An 18249-nucleotide genomic window follows, 5' to 3' on the forward strand; every position below is an offset into this window, starting at 1 on the left:
TATGTAGTTATTCGTTAGTTACTAGCAAATAACAGGATCTATTTTTTCAAAAACTGGTATCACGAAGCTACTCTTTATTCTTTCATACTTTTTATTTATATTTTTTTTTTTTGTTATTTTGATATATACTAGGAATTTTTACTTTTGATCCCTTTTTGCTTCAACAAATATAACCTAATCAAGTACATCTAATTTTTAATATAAACTACCCTAAAATCTGTTAAGCATTAAAACTGTTCTAAAATAATAAAATAATACAATATGATTTTAAAACTAATAATCGAGTGATTTCACTATTTTCTCGAGAATAAAAAACGTTAATCTTTACTGTGGTAGTACAGACTCGTAGAAATTGTTGTGTTTTGAATATTACAGAAGAACTATATGTCGTCAAAGAGATCGATCAGACAAATCTGTGTTTTACGCAGAAAACTGCAACTAACACTCTCCGCCACACGACGACCGTAACTTCAATAATAATATTTACAGTGTAATAACTTACCGCTTGCATTATAATTTCATATACTCGTAAGTTGTAATACACACTATGATTATACTTCGTTATCTCGGAGAAAGATGGAAATCGAAAAATACTACGTAATCGGATCGCAGTGAAATTGTCCGCGGAAGCGGTGACCACAGTCGGGTAGACGTGGAGAGTAGCGGGCGTAAAGGATGTGTCAGACGCATACCAGCCGCCTGGCTTTGAATTTTTTTAACGGCGCCCCGTGAAATAATATAACTACGTGCTCCATAATATACGGTTGGACGGGAGCGCAGGCTGTGCGGGAGCGTGATCGTGAGCGTTGATGTACGGCCGGGTCGTGTGTCATTTTCCAGATCGGGTTTATTTAAGTGGTTTAATAAGTGTTCATAATTAAATCATTGGAACGGTTCGAGGGATTCCGTCGGGTTATTACTTTGCGCTATAGTGGCAGGAGGAAGGGGTGTGATGGACTGCTGTGCGTATGTCTCTATATATCGGCCAGGGAGGACACGGCCGTCGGGTCGGCCCGGATCCCATTGGAGTGTGGGAGAGAGAGAGAGAGAGAGAGAGAGAATGATAGAGAGTGATCGAGAGGGCTGGCAGCGGAAATCGCCAAACTGCCATCGGCAGCGAATACGGCCGTACGCCCGAGAATAAATAGACCCATTTATACAATCTCCCCGCGACCTTCCCGGAATATCAAAACGGTTTTTGAGTTGTGCCATGAAATTTTTGTTCGTCGCATTAATAACTCACTCTCTCTGCACACCCACACACACGCTTGCACTATTTATATATGTACAAACATTATATAGCTACCGCCGCGGGCGTACGCCATTAACCAAGAATCGTCCGAAATGAATAAAAGAGCGCGCGCGTTCGAAAAATTAAAACGCGTCGCAGCGATTTATCAACGCGTGCAGCAGTCGTTGCAGAGATTATATTCAACAAAATCTACACTGTGCAAGTGGTGTGCCGATGTAGGACGGGAACAAGGGGTGAGACAATGCCTGCAGCGTCCTATACACATTTTTTTTTTCGTCTTTAAATTTCTGAACGCAATCGATAGCACTTGTCTCGTAATGCACATAAATAATTGCGACACGTTATTATTTCGTACGAAAAATAAATAAATTTAATTTATTTATTTCCTCTCATTGTTATACGGACATACATAATAATATAATCATATCATAGGATGCCTACCAAGGCACACTATATTTGTGTGTAATACCCGCGCGGCAGTGTCGAAACTCGAGACTTTTCACTGAGACACTCGAATTGTATAATATGGCTCGTCCGTCCCATAGAGTATCGTATTATTTTATTCGGATATGTTCTATCTGTGATATTATGTCGTAATATACAGAATGTATGCCCGTGGGCGAATATATCGAGAGGTTGTCGCCGGAAATGTAATATAGTAAATGGGGTTCGGGACTTTGGATTATGTTAGCTCCCCAGAAATTAAACCAAATAAATACATAATAGTGTATATATATATATATATATATATATATATATATATATATATATATATATATTATATATTATCTATATATCGACTACATTAATATCATATCATATAAATATGATGTCAACGAGATAAACATAATATAATACTATACAAATAATAATAATAATAATAATAAGGGATTTTGTCGAAGTCTCCAAAATGGTTGTTCACCACGTGAGTTGAAACGATCTGCGTACCAATCAAATCTAAACTGTTTACGAATATCATAATTACTAATTAACGTTATTGCTTTTCGGCATTTGATAATCAAACATTTATAACCATACTGATCGAATGCAATATAATAGGTACAGTAGGCACCCGTACATACTCGTATTAACTATATTTTAATATGATGTAAATGCCAATGAACAATCTATAATATTTTGAATATATATTTTTTTTTACATTCCAGTGTTCGATTAAAAATGTATATTACAACATAAGGCATTTTATTATATAACATTAAAATATTTTAATAAATCGAATTTAATTTTGTCTTCCACTAAATAAAAATTATAAAATAAATAATGTGGGTAATTTCTTATAAGTCTTTAATCAGCCGTACAAACACTACAAACAGAAAGTGTTGTCCTTAAGTATAATTCTCGTGTTGAGCTGCTTAATTATTTGATAATTTTAAGTCCATGTAACTTACTATGTACATCGCGGTACAGCCGATCGGTGTCAAAATGTCAACGTGCGCCCAAACTCACGCCCGCGAAAACTTTTTTTTTTTTCGTTTAATCTATATAGTGACGACGACGGTACAAGTATTATCGGGCGTTGTCATCAGAGAAACTTACTGCGAGAGCGGTGACGGCGCGGGGAAAAAGATTCGTTGTCGCGAAGAGGTTATACCGTCTTGCGTTATTATTATGGTATTATAATAAATATAATCCACAGAAAACGTGCCCGTTAACGGCTCTTGCGTCGGCCGCGGCGAGAGTCGTTGACATTTCGGGTTTCGGTAAGGCGCCTTCGGTGACCTATAGAAGTCGGTCTCTCCCGGAGAAGTGACATTAAAACTATATACATGTAGTATGTACTCGTCGTCAGTAGAGCATTATTATATACAATATTATACGCACGCCACTACGGCAGAGGCCCCTCGTGTTACTTCTCCTCCAATGCACTATATTGTAAGTGTGTATATATATATCTATTATATATATTTATTATATTCATGGCACGTCGACCAGACAATAATTGACAGTTACTGACTAATGTCTTTGGTACGTTCATCGTTGTTCCCGCAGTTTTGTTTTTGTCGCGTGTTCATTTATTTTTTGTTCGGTTGTTCGTCGTCGTCTCCTTTTCTTATTACGCGCTCGCAATTCTTCATACTTTAATTAAAAAAAAAAAAAAAAAAAAAAAAAAAATTGTCGACCCAGTTGTGCTTTTCCCTTGGGCTGACACGCGCTCACTGCTGTACGCCACGTTTTTATACGTTATTATTATTTACGCACTGCACCTTCGGCAACGTCATCATTTTAAAACATCGTCGATCGTAAAATATAATATATAATATAATATAAATATTTTATATATACTGTAACCATATATTATAATAAACAATGAATAGGGTTAGGGTATGCCTATACATTTAACGTCAGATGCAGTAGTTCTAGAAAGCAAACTCTAGAATTCTACTATTACTGTTTCATAAAGATTCGGTATACTGCAGTGGTTACTGGTTAGGTTGATAATTTTTTATCATTACGACTAATGTTATATTATTGTTTGGACAACAACTTGTACGACATTCTTAGTACATTTTATTTTTGTAGTTACATATAATTTTGTATAATATATTGCGTGTACTTTTTCTACTGCAGTGTTTTATATATTTAAATAGTAATAATGGTTAATTAGTTATACTTATATTATTATTGTTGATAATAATTGCAGTTTTGAAAAATAAGTGAGCTCATACAAGTAAAAGTTAAAAAAAATCAATCACGGATTATATAAAAAATAACATTTCGGGCTGATTTTCGGGAATGAGTGATGATGAATTATAGGCTATGGAATTTATAGTCAATGATAATAGACTGTAATCTCTTTATGATTATTCCGTAGTTTATAATAGACTATGGAAAACAAGATTTTTGAATAAATACACACATAATATTATTAGTGCGTATTCAAGCAGATGATTTCAATTTCTCATAGAAGATAATAATTACATTTCACGATATATAATATTATATTATTTTGTTAGAGATATACACATTTAGTCCATTTGCCAAACACTAAAGAATATATCATTGTTTACGTTTCTCCGAAAGTGGGAGATATGGACAAAATATTTTTCTATGTATCTATATCAGTGTACATGAGGTAATTTAGGCTAAAATTAATAATTATTATAGCCATAGTATAAAATCAATTAATATATTATTATTAGCTAAAGGACAAATTTTACTATATCACATTAGAGTAACTTATTAATATTCATATAAGAAAAACATCCATCGCTCCGTTATTCAGAATCTAAACAATTAACCAATGAATTTTTCAACTTCAGTATAATAATATTAAATTATTTTTACTATAATTTTGAGCTAAAAACCCAATGTGGTAGAATTACGGAGATAAACATTTTTTTTTATATAGTCCGTCGTGGGAGAGACGTAAAAAGTAAATGTCGGCGAGGTGTCCATTTAACGAGGAAATCACAATATTTAATTAAATTACCATTTTAGGTACATACTACAGTAACGTCCACACGATTTCTCATTTTATGTAATTTTTTCAGCCGTTTACCCTCTTCTCTTATTCGATGTTGTGTTCAAAAGCGTTCGCTTGAGGTCTTATTTAATTTCGATTGCACGACAAACCCTTTTCAAGAAGAGTTCAAGTACTACGTGTTATACTGTAATTTTACCGTATGTTTCCTCAGCCACCCACCATTAAATGTTCACCATTTTTATTTTGAATATTTATTACTTAATTTGTTTGAATTTATTTGCCCTAGCTCAGAATTTGTTTGACATCGGTTCGATCAGATAATCGATTTTCTGTTTTGAGGCAGAAGAAATATTTCTTTATCATCTGAAGGTGTTTTTCAGTTTTTGTGTATACTTACATGGCATCTAATAATAGAAATGGAAATTTTTTTCCTCGTATTTTAGAGTTGTATCTCAAAGGTATAATAATATATTCTTAGAATTTTTGTTGAACATATTATAATAAAGTTGTGTACAGCATAATATTTTGACAGATCATGTTCTAAAAATTTTATATTATTCAGTTTTAAAAATAAATACATATTATAATATGTCTAAGCTACTTAAACTGATTTATTTATATTCAGTATAACTTTTTGGTTTAACGTGTTTTCAATACTGGTCGTTTGAACAACACAACTTTCACAGTTCAATAGGTGGCAAGCGTGCAACCGTAATTTGTGGCTGTAATTTGTAATGTAAAAAAAAAGTTATACTAAGTTTCTTAATTGTTACATCGTAGGGACTTCGAAATATTTTGACAAACCATAATATATTATATTTTGATACTGAAAAAACGTACTCATGCAATCGAGATGCAATGAAACTATATATTCGTATTGCCACCGATGATTTTATAAAATTATATTATTATAATTTATAATTCGTTAAGCGCTATTATTGTTAGAATATTCATATTGAAATAGATTTAAGGCTAAATTTAATACGATAACACAAAAAAAAAAAAAATAAGAATAATACATATTTATATAAAAAGAACACTATCAGTTATGACTTATGGACACATATATAACTATATAAGCTAGTGTAAAAATTTAAAATTTTTAATTTTAATTAACTTATTCGCTAAATTACTATCTACTTATTTTTTATAGTTATAACAATAATAGACAATAGTTGTTATTCGAGTTAGTTTACTTAACTGTGTCAATTGTCTAAATTTTTCTTTCCTGTATTATGATAGGGTTGAAAAAATGTTTTTGTTAGATGAAACATTTTCACCCAAGTACAAGTATATTATGCAATAATATTGAATATGAATTTATATCAAATACTATCAATAATACATAGTTATTAATAATAACACAATGAATGACTGATTAGTTTCTTTTTTTATATATTAACATAACAATATGGTACTTATATGTTGTGATTGTTGTAAGGAGTAGACTTGTTAGATTACAATTTAGAATATTATATACGGACAATTACTTAATTTTTGTATAATTTGAGTCAATTATAGTAAATTCAAATTGGAAAACGCGAGGATACAAAATACATTAATATTATAACATAAATAGGATCATTAAAAAATGATAGATTAAGTAAATAGATAATTCTATTATAGAGATAATAAATATAGAATAGTGACTAACACAAAAAATATAATCAATACATCTGACGTTATAATATTCTAATAAAAAATATTATAAGAAGTTTTTACTTTTGTAGCTGCTATGTTGTTATTGACAAATTAAATATTAATATAAATGATACTAATTACTTTAATCTGAAAGAATAATAATCAAACTAAATGATTAATATGTTTTAATGTGTTTATGCTTTATTTTTAATTTTTTTATTTAATATTTTGAGTTGAATCAGTAAAATATTAATAATAAAGATTAAATGACAAAAATTACTTTCTGTTAAAATTAAATACTCAAGTGAACTAATAGTTGACGAATTTTATGAAGTATCCGGTCAATTCATGTTACCATAAATTAAAGAAGGATCTTTTGTATATTTAATATTATATTACCTCGTTAAATGTTTAATACACGAATTAAAACACGTCATGATACAGTGACATCTATAATTGTCGTACTTACTAGAAAATATACTAGTAAAGTAATAAATTATAACCATGATAATATCTTAGTGTAGTTATATTGCATAAATTGTTAGAATATATAGGTCATGTAATAGTAAGTTCAGTTTGGTTTTGAACATAATATAAGGTAGGTCTTTGGAGATAAGTGTTGTTGTTTTATTTGCGACAAATTCATATGTATAAATACAACGGTTTAGTCGGATGGGGGTAGGGTAAAAGCGTAAATTAAGGGATAAATGATTAACAAACGAGGGCTGATCCAAGACAGACGTCTGGCAAGTGGCACCGCCGTTCGGAAAAGACGATGACAGCAACTGCGGTTAATAGTCCGGGACGGGATTAGGCGCGTGTAACGGTATTACGAGATGTGTGTGCGGTGCAAGAAGCACAATAGGAGAAAGAGGAGAATACGATATGGGCAAAGGGATGTAAAGAAGAAAGGCTGATTGTATACGGATGAGGTGGTAGAAATGGAAGAGGACAACGGAAGAGGATCAAGGAGAGGTAGCTCTGGACGATAAGGGGAAAAGGATACATTGTTGCATGATAAAACACGACGGACAACAATGCAGAATCGTTGCCTAACAAATGGCCGCCTAATTAACCGATCGACCAGCGCGTGACGGGTAGATGGGAGGGTTGTCGGTGATCGAATGGGATTTGTGGTGGTGGTTGGGGGAAGTTGCACTTAGAATTAAACAGGGTGCGCGGGGTACAGAGTTTCCATTGTTTCGATTGTGTGTGTGTATATAGCACGCGGGTTTTGGGAATCCAAATTGTGTTTCACGATACATTAGCCCGTGCAGAAACGCCCATAAGCCCTTGCTCGAAATTTAAACAATTATTGTTTTCTCACCCCTGACACCCGCTCCTCGTTCATCACAAACCACTTGGCTAACTCTCACGCCGTCACACTCAGTTTTTAGTAAAAAAAAAAATATATAATATGATAATTAATAATATTAATAATAGTATAATATAGTATTTAATTCTTTTTTCTATTTTAAAACTTACGAGTACCTTTAAGTGATCGATATATATTATATATTATATTTATAGGCCGGAGAGCTATAGTAAGGCAAAACAAAACTCTGTTTCGTACACGTAATATATTTTAGATTCAAAACCTGACCTTAAACCTGAGCTGTATAGGACACGCTAAGTTTGAATATAGAATAAGAAAAAAAAAAACGATAAACAAGAAACGCTCCTCCATTATCCTAGTATACTGGAAAGGGTAAAGAACAAAATACTACAACGGACATGCTTGGCGTAGTCAAAACCCACTCATTCGTATAGTAATAGAAGAAAACCCTACTGGGGAAACACCGGTGTGGAGACCACGTCTAAGATAGGAGGACATAGTAAAGAGTGGTGTGAAAGCGTTATGAGGAGGTTTTAGACTTGAGGATATACATAGAATAGAGAAAACTGGAATCAAAGATGTATATCGGAATGGTTCTAGTGGCCGAGTTAACTGAAGAAGAAGAAGAAGAAGAAGAAGAAGAAGAAGAAGAAGAAGTATATAGTTTAAACTTAATTCAAAATATATCATAATTTATCTTTATCTCAGACCTTTAATAATATAATGTTGTAAGTAACGGGGTAAAGTTTTTAATCAACCATAGGTAATATTAAAATAAAAATTGATATAAGAAAACAATTTTTATAACCTGCTTCCTACAGTATAATGTATAATATATATATATATTAATTTATTATATTATACATCAATGGTTCTAACGTATTTTAGTTTCGTGTTCTTATAATTAAATTTATAGTATGTTTATTTATATAATTTATTTAATGACTTAGTCTATCTGTTCCGCTTTGTATATTACCATATCATATAATTGCTTTTCCATTATTCAAATCGAAATCGTCTATTAACATCATTATTTATGAACTATATACTAATTGAAAGACGACCAAAAAGTAAATTTGGGTTATACATTATAAATATACATGTACGTATACGCATAGTGTATACATATTATATATTCGTCAAGAGTTAAAAATCTAAAAAATCATATGTTTTTTAAGTCAATTTGAATTTATTTGAAAATAAATTCAAAAAGATTATAAATTAACCTTTCTAAACTAAAAAGTATTTTATAAATAAAATCATATCTTGGGGGGGGGGGCAAGTGTAACGGTTGCTATATAAATATTTTAAGTAGGGCTAAATATGTCGTTTTACATGTTGTTTAAAGCTTTATTATATTGAATATTACAATACTTTTTTTAATGTATTATGTTTGAGATTGAATATTATTTTTCTTTGTGAATTTTATAAAACTATAAAATTGTCATTAGAATGTTTATATTATAATATGTATATTTTAAGTACAGCTCATTATAATATACATATATAGTAAAACTTGAGATAATATTTTTACTAATTTTACAATTCTACATAACTTCAAAAACTATATACAACTTTTTGACGATGTCATTTTAAAGTTAGACGTATGTCACTTTTTCTATTATATTTTTAGACAGTATAGGCAAACAATGTTTATTATAATTTACCTTCTCTTAAAAAATACTCAACGTCTTGCCACTATACATACGTTATATTTTATAATATATACATTATATTATTTACAAATCATGATTTCTCCCTTTTTTTTCATTTAATAATTTGTATCCGTATTATACTCGTATAGTATATACATTTTGGTAACTCAAAGATTAATTGTTAAAATTTTTATTTTAATGTGTCAACATTTTTATAAAATATATTTGCAAAGTAATTTACAATTAAAAAAGGTGGTTATATAAATCGATTACATCTTCAGTGCTCTGATACATTCCATCCATTGCTAACTATTTATCTCTAACACATGTTTAATATTTATTTTAAACAATAATTTCAAATTTTAAATGGAGTAAATGGAGTATATTACTAATTTACAATAATAATATATAATATAATCGATTCTATTTGGATTGCGAGATATTGATTTTTTAATAATTTTTTTGTGTAGCACTAAAATGTACAACAATGTAAAAATTGCATAAGTATTTAATTTAAGTCTGGTATTGTGATATTAAGATTAGATAAAAAAATGTACGATATTATTTTATTGTAATGTCTCGTAATAGCTATTTTATGAAAGACAGTAATAGAATATTGATACATAATTTATGAATAGAAATAAATTAAATTTCAAATAACTACAAAAAAAACTGATTTGTGTAATTTATATACAATTATAATGAAAAATATCGTTAAAAAGTATAATTTCACATCCAATTTATTTTAGGCATATACTTATGTGTATAGTAGGTATATAACATTATATTTAAAGACACTTTGCTAATAGGATAATTCACAAAACTAATTTAACATAAATTGTTACAAGTCACTATTGAATTTCTAATGAAGTTTATTTTATCTAGGTAGTGTACTCTACTCCATTAGCCTTTAGAATTTCCCTAGCGTGAAACATTTATCACTGTAAACTTTAATATAGACTTAACATTTGTTTTTTCTTAACGCATCAATGAATTAATAATTGTTGATTTTTTTTATTGTAAGAATAATTTACTATGATGTCTGTGGTATATATAAAAACATTTACAACAGATTAAACAAAAAAAAATATTCGCGATATACTTTTATATTATGAGACTTAAGTATACGTAGAAATATTGAAGTTAAATTAATTTATAATTACATTTTAAAAATTGTTGATACAAAATAATTTAATTCCCAAACGGAAAGTATAATTATCACAAAACATGTATTAATATAAGGTATGCTGTTTAACCTGGAGATATCAAAATCAATTCACAATAAAAAAATAAAAATAAATAAATTCTGAATTGGCATAAGCAAGGTTAACATAATATCTTGAAAATTATATGGCATATATAAAATTCCAATATAATATAAATAGTTTGTTAACGGTTCAAGTCTCTAAGATTATTCGTGATTAAAATAAAATAACAAAAACGATTTTACGTAAAATATTTCGTTTTTTATCAACCTTTTTTTTCATTTATCACGTTTTTTTTTTTACTTTTTTATGTTCTGAAAGTACTGAGTACAATAAACTATTAAATTATGTTTTTTTTTTTTTTTTTTGTAATCGTTACTCTTTAAAATACAGTTGTATGGAGTAAGCGCACATTGTTGATTACATTATTTACCTATTTCGAACAAAAGTAGTAAAAGTGATTTCAAGACAATATATACGCATAGTCGATAGGCAATATTTTTTTCTTTTAAAATATAATTATATAACGGAAGGTGGATTGTTTAGTTTTAATATAGTACACAACACAATCTGTAATGGATAAAAAAATCTTTGATTAAAGACAGTGTTTTATGAATTAAATCCGTAAGATAGATAAATCGAATAATATTATAAAATCTCACAATTTATAATATCGGAACTATATATTATTAAGTAATATAAATATCCAAACATAAGTGTGTGCACTTTTTGATTAAAACCCCAATAATACAAATAGCGCTACGTATGTGTGTATATTTATATACATATGTTTGTATGTGGGCGTATACATTTATAAATGCGTATTATATATATATATATAAAATATATTAAAAGATGAATTTACATTAGTCTTAATATTTGTCAAAACGTGATTTGGAACACATCACTATAGAAACTTTTCAGGTTCACTTAAATTGTTCGTTTTGTAAACAAATGTCAATCTTTTTTTAATATATATTTTTTTTTGCCATTTGAATAAAATAAAAAATAGGTACACAAATAAAAACCAGAATATTTAACTATATAAATAATAGTAATAATAAAACGTTCAAATATTTATAATAAGAGCAATATAAGACTGCCGCCACAAAATCAACGGAAACAAAAACGTGATAATTATTGAAGTTTTTTTTCTACAGTACCAACATTAATGCGCTACCAACTTTTAGATTTAATTTTGCAAATATTTACACATCATTCAATAACATTTATTTTCCAACCCAAGCGGAATAACATGAAATATTACTGTCCTAAAGAAAGAAAGAAATAAAGAAAAAAAAGGCCCATAAATATTTTATTTTATTCTTTTGCATTTATTCTAGTTACACTCGCCGTGCGTGTGCATGCAGGGTCTGTTACGTGTAAAAGGTACTTTAATATCCTATAGATCTATATGCGTACTAGTCACATAGCTTTTACCCGTTTCGTTGTATATTATATATTATACATATGTATATATTATATATGAACTTTCTCCGCTTATTTCCCGTGCCTTCGTCCTTTCCGCGAATTTACGTAAGTACACAGCGATCTGGCACTCTTCGGCTATTTTTCTTTTTCTTTTCGTATTTACACTTTTCTCCAGTAATTTCGTTCCGAAGCGTTCGACGTAGATACCTATAGCGTATATGATTATAATATATACACTCCGAACAATCTTAATATATATAGTAAACAGCGCACTATGTATTGAATACACGTATCGCTACCACATAGTATGACATTCTGCACGACTGCAACTATTATTGTGCAACAGGCTTTATAATAATATTATATTATAGACAATAATATGCCGCACAGACGAACATTGGTGGTGCTACATTTGGGTAAACGTTTTAACGACGTTTTTAACCACCTGTTAGCGAGTTTCGTTGTGAAAAAAATGTACCCATCAGAATGCATACCAAATACAAGTGAACATTTAAAAAAAATATCAAACGTTGTTGAATATAGTTGTGTACTTACTACTTATAAACAAATAAGTTAATTTTTTTTATTGATCCAAAGTCCTTCAGATACACCACGAACAGTTTACATTTTTTAGTTTTCGAGTGCTTTCATAAGAATTCATGCAATAACACTGTTATATATTATTATATAAGCTATCGCTGTCTCTTCTCGTATGCCGTGGTGTGTGTGATGTATACGTACAATATTATGCATTTGCCAATTTATCATATAAGTATAGAAAAAATAACAGACAAGGCGGCGACTGCGAATTGTTATTTAGATTTTGTTTAAAGAAAACGCGATAAAAAAGAAATATATATATATATATACATGCAACAAAAACCATAAAACATATATGTTTTGTGTAAGCGGTCGCTGTTTTTGACGTTCACTTTGTTTCGGTATTCGACAGAAAAGTTAGAGCAATAATGATGATTATGATGATGGTGAATTTTTTTTTTTTTTTAATTCATCGCAGTAATACGATATTGCATTTCATTATACACTCTTGTCACATTCTATTATATATATATATACAAATTGTGCATGCATTGTGACTTTCTGCACCTCCATAAACCATACTGCTGGCGAGCGGTGACAGTTGTGTATATATAGTTTATGAGTGGTTTGTCGAACGGTCATCATCAATTATATATTATTTAGGTCCCTTCCATCGCCACAGTTTATTATTACATTGTCATATCTGCGCATGTCAAACGCACTAATGACCTATCTTTTGTTTGTGAAAAATGTTATGCACACATATACACAGATGGGTTAAAATAAATTTTGCAAATGCAATAATAGTATGTCATTAAAGTCAATTTGTATACGTCTACCTGGCTACCATAGACTAACTGTACGGTGATTTTGACAATAGTCTACAGTGACGCTGAAGTCCATGATGGTAATGTATGGCAGATACTATGTAAACATAATATGAAAATTTGGCTGGGGGCGAGTGCATAGGAGAATTATGAAAATTAATAGGAATAGAAATACAAAATATTAAATAATATTGCCCATTGATTATTTGGTATTAAACATCAATGTTTTTGTTGAAAACAAAATAGTCCATAGACAAATACAATCATTAGTAACAACTGCAGTAACAACTATAATAAAGCCGAAATCTCTGTTAGTTACTCGGCAGTCAACCATTAGGTGGTATTTAGGTTTAAGTGAATTGATGTCATTTTTGGCCGATTGTTAAAGATCCTTTCCAAACATTTAATGTTGTACTTTGGCGCAACTCTTAATAGTCAATGCAATATACGTATTATGTGCAATAAATACATTTATTAAAGTGTACAACATGATTGACAATAATAAAATAAAAACTACTTCAACGCTAGTCTTCTAATAATCGAGATATCCTAAATTGAATTAACTTGATTGACACGATGAGTTCTCATGGTCACTTTCAGTTTAGGTGTCTTTCCGGTTTATGATATTTTGAGTGATAATAGAGTTTCGAATGAAATCATAGATAGTAATAAATCGTGTTGAATTCTTAGAAAAACTATTATTATATATTATCCATTCAAATAAACGTTAAAATAATATTTTAATGTATAAGTCTCTGTTATGGTACAATACATGCTATTTATAATATATTACTTTAAAGGTATACAATTTTACTACTCAAAATAGTGGGTTATAGTACCTATGTAGTTATTATAACATACAAATATACGTATATTAAAACCATTAATTTTGACGTAAAATTACATAGTTTTATCATTTTATTTTGATTAAAAAAACCATAATTTTGGTGAGTAGTACCTATGCACAAGTTTAACATTATCATCAGTGTGAAATGTGCCAATAATCTACCCATATATAGTAAACATATGGAAACGACGGTAGAAAAAAAAGACCATATAGATTTAAAATAAAAATAGTTTTTCCACTATTAATTTTAATAGGACTTGAAAACAAAAACGAAAATGATATAAAATTATTTTCGTTCGTCCTTTGGTTCAACGAGTTTGGAAACAAAAACAATAGTGCTTGACGTAATGTACGTGCGTATTAAATGATATATTTTTTTCACGCATACAGTCAGGACAAGGGAAATCGTAAAAAATAAAAAATGTCTGTAACGATTTCAACCGTGGCCACATGCGGACTTCCCTACCCCGTGTGGGCATATTATAGTCACGGTACACTTGTGCGGAAGGGCTGTTTTATGATATAATATATTATACACGTTATATATATACATAGCTACGTGAGATAGTTACGCGCAAACGGCCTTTAATTTATATCGGACGAGAAGCAACAACGTTTTCATTTTTGTCAGCAAATATTTACCAAAGTCCTCCCACTAACCAAACCCGCAAGTCATAATATCATATATACACATACAAAAAACTCACGCCTACGACACCATATCACAGAAACCGTTTGTCAATATCCTTAGATCGGCGTATACGTCGTCGTATACACCGTACGTATATAGACGTACTATGTATGCGTATTTGTTGATTGTAATTCGTGATTATTACGAATCCGTTGTTTCTTATTGGTATTTAAGAACAAAACTACATTATTTAAATACCTATAGTATCACGAATTTTGTTATTCTTCAAGTTAACCAGTTTTTTAACTCATTAAGTTAATGGAATAACGAGAAATTATGTATCAAAGTGTATCAAGTTTATAGTTATTATTATTTTTTTTTTACTTAAAAAGTTAGAAGTTTATAAAAAGAAATAACTTAACTTGGTAAAAGACCAATTATATATATATATATATATATACATTTAATATTAAAAATCAATGCCGAATCACAACAAAACATTTGATACATGTATAGTATACACAAAACCTAGAATAATGCGTCATGCAAGAGTAATAACTGTCAGGGAAAAAAAAATGTAAGAATGGGAGGCCATGCAGTGATAGAACCGAATAGTCGTAATTTGTTTAGTTAATCGTTTAAGATATATATATATTGATACAGCAATATCTTTTTAAACGTTTGATTATATTGACATTATGCGTAGGTACGTATTTGTGGTGTTGAATATTACGATAAATTTTGCGAGTAGGTACTTACACGCTATGGTTTGCAGTAGACCGTGTGATATTCTCGTAAGTACTGGGACAGCGATGCGGTACAACTATAATAATAATAATAATAATTGCGGTGGTATACGACGCATACGATTTAATAATATAAAATTCATGTACGCCATCGAGCAAGAAACAGCATCGGATGCTTTGACTCTGTGATCTCCGGCGATCGAACCTCAGGCCACCACCTCGAACGTTTCTAATCTATATTTATTAAAGCGTATCCCGCTCGCATACGCACATATAAATGCGCATACAATTGTACATTAAATAGTTTCCAATTATCCGACAGCGACTCGCAATTGTTTCGACCCTCGCGTGACTGCGTTATTCTATATAACATAAAGGCAGCGAACGCCAAACCGTCCAAAAACAGACTGGGCATTTATATATTAATGTGTGTGTGTGTGTGTGTGTGTAGACGATAGGAGTGGTTATTATAGTTTAATAAATCACGCGGCGTGCGTGTGTGAATGTGTTTGTACTAGTATGAGTGCGTATGTGTGTACATGCAGGGACATGTTTTGCGGAAAAAGCAAATAGTACATTTGAAAGTTTAATGAGACGTATGAAATATTCAACGAGAATAATGCCACCCAAACGCATTCGACCGAATTATAGTCTGCAAAATTGCTATCTGCCCAGAGTACTTCCATCGTCTCGTGACCAACGGCAGTCTTTGAATATGTACCTAACATAATATCGTTTTGAATTACCGAATATTATAATAGTATATTAGTATAATACACCTGTGTCGTGTTATATAATATATAGTCATCATAATTTGATCTACGTAAACATAATAATTACGATTATCGGCACGTAATTCAATATCGTTGTCGGGCAATATTACAGACATCCGTGTAATAGGTATGTCAATCATTTATAATATGATCATTATATTATTTTTTCGAATTCTTCATCGATATTATTAATACATATATTATTTAATATAGGTACCTATTGATGTACCATTTAATATCATACGGCTTATTTTTCATCGGAACATTGCATGCATCTTGTCTACTCCAGCCGACCGCGTTCACCGGAACTATTCTCTCCGTAGCTTAGTACCTACTTACCGATTATAAATACCCCAAGACCACATCAGACAGAAACACTTTCGATTAAATAACAGCTTAAAACGGTTTCGGGAAAAAAAATATTGTACAGCATCATAAATGGAGATTATAGGGTATGATTAACACATCTCATTTATACAACTAACGTAATCTACTCTTAACTATAATACTATTGAATACACATCATAAAATATTAATATAGTTTTGTTTTACACGTAAACTACGGAAATACAAAACTTATATTATTGTTTTTGACTAACTGTAATTTGCTTTTTTAGTTATATTTTTAAAGTTCTCTTGGAAAAACAGAACGAGTGTATTCCGCGAAAATAATTCGTATTTTATAAAATATCGATCATTTGAATTTTCAAATAATGGGCATTAAATTTGGTGTTAAAACCCTGATAGAATCCAAACAATTCTGAGAACTTTAATCTACAACTAATAGACACTCACACGTTTTTTAAACTAATTAGCCAAATTTAATTTATGGACAAATATTTCGAAATACGTTCATTATTAATTTTAACCATTTTTATTGAAAATATTATTACAATATATTTTCAACAAAATAAATCAATCAGACATTTTCTGTATTTTAGATTCTAAGTGGAGCAATGAATGTATTGATGTATTTATTTTTTGCATCTGTCATCATACGAGTATTTTGGGGTAGTTAAATTATTGTATTTTCAGTTTTGGGGGTGGTTTCTGTTAAAAAATTGGATCTAATTGGTACTTTAGGTCAAAAGTAAAAAAGCACTTTTTCGATGAAAAGGACAAACAAACAAAAAATTAAGGAAAAACGAGAATTTTAAGCTAAACCAATTTTGGACAAAATTAGTTCTTTTCTTTTATAATTCAAAAGCGAATAACCATAGAAACTTTTGTAAAATTTGCACCAAGTATATATAGTATAGTTTTCTACTACACACTAAATCCGGTTGTATAATAATAATAATATATAATCACATTGTATGTATTTTTCTTATGTGTTATTATAAAAATATATTTCCAGACGTTCAATAATAATAAAAACAATAATGTAGTTCAAACACGTTTTGGCGATTCCATTCATCTTCGCGTTGTTACGACGCGACGACGACGACCACCACCACCACCGCCGTCGTCGTGCAGGTGATTACGACTACTGTAAAAGCGCAAGGCGCAACGGAATCAAGCGTTTATACTCCTGTGGCATGGCGAGGGGGAGGACGAGGGATTAAGAGTCCCTGATAGCAAAAACCGAGCGCGTCGAAACGACGTGGCGTGAGTTACGACTCGTGGGCCGAAGGTATTGCGAGCGCCGTGCGTGAGCGGAAGGAGACCAACGTGTGATTTTGACGTTGTGATATGGCCCACAAAACCTGGTCAACCGGTATATTATATTAATTGCCTCATTAGCTAGGTGTATTTCGGTGTGAATGTGTGTGTGTGTGTGTGTGCATATATAATTACGCGAATTTCTTCTTCAGGTCCCCGGGCGGCTGCAGGCGTACAACACTCAGCGCGTGGTATACCCTTGCAATACGGTTATACAATATCATTATAAACGCTTGCAAATAATAATATAACAAATAC

General features: G+C 30.5%; 2 protein-coding genes across 8 annotated transcripts in view; one reads left to right on the forward strand and one right to left on the reverse strand.

Moving 5' to 3' along the window:
* The window catches only part of LOC132931693 (sodium/hydrogen exchanger 9B2-like), a 77540-nt gene extending 61622 nt beyond the window's left edge, over positions 1-15918 (reverse strand). For 2 of the 4 annotated variants that reach the window (XM_060997630.1, XM_060997625.1), the window contains exons 1-2: positions 15704-15918; positions 15570-15633 (exon numbers count right to left, since the gene is read on the reverse strand). The gene's annotated coding sequence lies outside the window, so the exon portion shown is untranslated. Of the gene's footprint in view, positions 1-15569 lie in introns of all 4 variants that reach the window. The other 2 variants (XM_060997628.1, XM_060997624.1) reach the window with 1 other exon arrangement.
* Positions 1-18249, forward strand: part of LOC132931695 (lachesin-like) — a 183588-nt gene that overhangs the window by 18954 nt on the left and 146385 nt on the right. The gene's annotated exons all lie outside the window — the stretch shown is intronic.

The sequence above is a fragment of the Rhopalosiphum padi genome, chromosome 1 (assembly GCF_020882245.1).
Source record: "Rhopalosiphum padi isolate XX-2018 chromosome 1, ASM2088224v1, whole genome shotgun sequence".
Taxonomy (NCBI): domain Eukaryota; kingdom Metazoa; phylum Arthropoda; class Insecta; order Hemiptera; family Aphididae; genus Rhopalosiphum; species Rhopalosiphum padi.